Raw genomic sequence first — 5,127 nt, forward strand, 5'->3', positions numbered from 1 at the left:
TTCACGTGTTGCTTATTATGATTCTAATTCATAGTACTACTAGCAGGTCTCCTGTCTGAGTGTCCATATATCCTTGTTCCTCCCTTTGAGAAGGAAGAGAAGTGGTCACGTGACTGGGCTGCGCCATGACACTTTCATGGACACTTTCATGGGAGCCAAAACTCACACTGGAAGTGCAATGAATACATGGCAGTGAATGGAGCCGGCTGGACCAGCTCATAACTAACTTTATGAACAATTGAGACCTTTGTCATATAATCGGTTCAGGAATAAAAAAGAAGACATAATTATCACAGGTTGTTTTCTAGCAGGTATCGTTTCTATCGCAATATTTGGCTGACAGACAGGAAACGGTGGGAAGTCTCGCGATACTTGGTACATTCAGAAAGGTACTTTGTGCTCTTTAGATACCATACCTCTATACAAATTACACAGTGTACACATCGAAAAGCAACACAGCAGACAATAATGTGTCACATGTCTTCTGTCATTTTCCAGAAGTGATTACTTTACAAAAGGTCTCAGTCATTCATGAATAATGTTTGTTCATGAGCTGGTCACTGAGCTCTCATTGACTCCAGTGCATTCTGCCAAACTTCCGGGTAGTTTGCAAGGACTGTCTAAAGAGGACGAGACGCGAAGACTGTACGTGCGACGCCATGTTGCTCCATGGAAGGAAAGAAACATGCGCAATGGGCTATATGCAGCCAACACTTCCGCCTTCAGCTTCCTTGGTCTCAACTGCGCATGTTTCTTTCCTTCCATGGAGCAACATGGCGTCGCCCGTACGGTCTACGGTGGCCTTCGCTTCTCGTCCTCTTTAGACAGTCCTTGGTAGTTTGGCTCCCATGAAAGTGTCCATGAAAGTGGCATGGCGCAGCCCAGTCACGTGACCACTTATCTTCCTTCTCAAAGCTTCCTTGGTTCCTCCGCCTTCCTGTTTGAGTGTCCATATATGGACTGTCCCTCCACCTTCCTCCATCAACACACGAAAAGGAGCCACAACGACCTGTACTGCCAAACGCTGAGGAATGAACACACCTCAGGTCAGCAAATAATGTGCTCTGTAAACAAACACTTTGCAGATTGAAAGAGGATATGTCAAGCTTTTCGTACAGCCGCAATGATGGTGAGTTTTACGTCATTTAAAGGTATATTCAGTGATTTCACAATTCAAATATCACTTATTTTTGTTGTTTCGTTGTGATAATCCTCCATACTGTAGAGTGTGTTGACCATATAAGGAGTTCCTCCCTGTCCCCAGTTAACCCCTGGAGTCAAAAAAAAGTAGGTTTCGTTTTTGGCTAGGTGGCACAGCCTTCATCCAATCAGGATAGAGAGGGGCCTTCCACCAATCTTGACATGGAAGTGATGACAGATTTATAGGATATTAATAAAACCTGGGAATACATTTCTTACCAAGAATTGTCTCCACCAATGTGTTTGTAAAGGTGTCTACTAACATATCCCACATTGGTTTATAATATTCAACTATCAATTCAGAATCATGAAAACCTCCTAGTTTGACATGTCACATGCTACTTAAAGCATAATGACATTTAGAACATTTAGCCTTATATTGGTTGTTGATGGTACCCCAACTTTCAGCAGCTGTCAAGAATGTCCCTATAGGGTGGTTGAATAGAAACCAATGTGGGATATGCTAGTAGACACCTTTACAAACACACTGGTGAAGATAATATATAACCAGATTTGACATTATTCTGATAACTATCAGGTTGCCCTGATTGGCAACCCACCTGACAAGTGTATGTTGTTCTGTTTTATTACAGAGCTGGAGACACTGTTACTGGAATGCAATATATTGTAGCAAAATAACATCACTGCTTAACCCATTCTGGGCGGGAACCCCTTTTGGTGTTTTATGCATCATGGAGCTTGTAGCAGATCTACAAGCTCATAGCGCGGCACAGAGTGCCGCACTATGAGCTTGTAGATCTGCTATTTTTTTAACTAATTTTAACTCGAATCTTTGCTTCTGGGGGGGAGGTCCCTGGAACAACATCAGATGGGGTTCGGTGGCCAATTACATAACATTTTTTGGGGTCTTTGACATGAAATATTGAGCACCACTGATATACCTGTAGAAACATGAGGTATTTCAGAAAACTGTCAGGATTCAGAAGACATTTTTTAAATGTGGACGTTGGGTCTAAATGGGTTAAGAACCAAACGGAGCAGAATTAATTGGTTGTGACACGTTATGTAATGTGGAATGAAATGTAACTTTTGTGATGAGTTGACCCATCCTGTTTGTGTGATGTTGCTGTGTTCTGATAGTGGTGTTCTCTGTCCATGTGTAGGAGGAGGGGACCAGCCTGCAGGGGTGTGCCTATAGTCTATAGGCACACCCCTGGAGGGGACCAGCCTCCAGGGGTGTGCCTATAGACTATAGGCACACCCCTGGAGGGGACCAGCCTCCAGGGGTGTGCCTATAGTCTATAGGCACACCCCTGGAGGGGACCAGCCTCCAGGGGTGTGCCTATAGTCTATAGGCACACCCCTGGAGGGGACCAGCCTGCAGGGGTGTGCCTATAGTCTATAGGCACACCCCTGGAGGGGACCAGCCTCCAGGGGTGTGCCTATAGACTCTATAGGTACTATAGAGCAAAGATGGTTTATGTATGAAGATGGGCCAACTTCATTGGAGCCACTAGAGGCGAAATGGTACACAAAGCCTACAAATGGTCTCCTAAATATAGTAGGCGTGGTTTGCTTCTCCCCGACCTCCACCCTCCCCCCCTGACAACAACACTGTTTCCACACTCAGTCTAGTAGGTGGCGGTAATGCACCATTTAGGTTTGCCGACCGCCATGAAACCCGATAGAAGAAGAAGACAACAACACTGACAAGTCATTTAACAAAGTACATTGAAAACAACTGACAAGGTGTACTTTTGAAATAGTCGTTTTAGTTTCTCGAAGTCCTCCAACCATATAAATTCATGATTTGGATCTATCTCATTAAAAAGTCTCTCCCTAATAGAGTTGTAGAATGGACAATAAAAATGTCCTTTAGATCACACAGACTACATAATCTATCCTACATATCTGCCTGTCTCAATATGCAGACCAATTATGCCAGCTCTAATTTGGGCACATAAGGATCATTTCTAATCGTTTTAAATATGTCCATTCATTTCACATTATAATATTCACATATTATCATCTTAAATATGGGGTCAGAGCCCCCTATGTGTTGTCCGTTGTCCGCGGCACACATGTTGGGAATCACTGCTATAGAGGAAGAGGCACACGCCACACCTGACTCCAATCTGGCTAGGAGTATTTAAGCAGGCTAACATTGTTTGGTTTTGGTTATTTTGAGTTAGTTTGGTCCTTAATTAGTTAATGCACCTGCACATACACTACATTCACACACATCCATACATGCACTACAGACTACTGATACAACTGACTACTCACACCCCACTCTACACTACTGATACAACTGACTACTAACACCCCACTCTACACTACTGATACAACTGACTACACACACCCCACTCTACACTACTGATACAACTGACTACACACACCCCACTCTACACTACTGATACAACTGACTACTCACACCCCCACTCTACACTACTGATACAACTGACTACTAACACCCCACTCTACACTACTGATACAACTGACTACTAACACCCCACTCTACACTACTGATACAACTGACTACTCACACCCCACTCTACACTACTGATACAACTGACTACACACACCCCACTCTACACTACTGATACAACTGACTACTCACACCCCCACTCTACACTACTGATACAACTGACTACTAACACCCCACTCTACACTACTGATACCACTGACTACTAACACCCCACTCTACACTACTGATACAACTGACTACACACACCCCACTCTACACTACTGATACAACTGACTACTCACACCCCCACTCTACACTACTGATACAACTGACTACTAACACCCCACTCTACACTACTGATACAACTGACTACTAACACCCCACTCTACACTACTGATACAACTGACTACTAACACCCCACTCTACACTACTGATACAACTGACTACACACACCCCACTCTACACTACTGATACAACTGACTACTCACACCCCCACTCTACACTACTGATACAACTGACTACTAACACCCCACTCTACACTACTGATACAACTGACTACTCACACCCCACTCTACACTACTGATACAACTGACTACTCACACCCCACTCTACACTACTGATACAACTGACTACTCACACCCCACTCTACACTACTGATACAACTGACTACTAACACCCCACTCTACACTACTGATACAACTGACTACTAACACCCCACTCTACACTACTGATACAACTGACTACTAACACCCCACTCTACACTACTGATACAACTGACTACTCACACCCCACTCTACACTACTGATACAACTGACTACTAACACCCCACTCTACACTACTGATACAACTGACTACTAACACCCCACTCTACACTACTGATACAACTGACTACTCACACCCCACTCTACACTACTGATACAACTGACTACTCACACCCCACTCTACACTACTGATACAACTGACTACTAACACCCCACTCTACACTACTGATACAACTGACTACTAACACCCCACTCTACACTACTGATACAACTGACTACTAACACCCCACTCTACACTACTGATACAACTGACTACTCACACCCCACTCTACACTACTGATACAACTGACTACTCACACCCCACTCTACACTACTGATACAACTGACTACACACACCCCACTCTACACTACTGATACAACTGACTACTCACACCCCCACTCTACACTACTGATACAACTGACTACTAACACCCCACTCTACACTACTGATACAACTGACTACTAACACCCCACTCTACACTACTGATACAACTGACTACTAACACCCCACTCTACACTACTGATACAACTGACTACTCACACCCCACTCTACACTACTGATACAACTGACTACTAACACCCCACTCTACACTACTGATACAACTGACTACTAACACCCCACTCTACACTACTGATACAACTGACTACACACACCCCACTCTACACTACTGATACAACTGACTACACACACCCCACTCT

Source organism: Electrona antarctica (assembly GCF_951216825.1).
Source record: "Electrona antarctica genome assembly, contig: scaffold_168, whole genome shotgun sequence".
Lineage (NCBI taxonomy): Eukaryota > Metazoa > Chordata > Actinopteri > Myctophiformes > Myctophidae > Electrona > Electrona antarctica.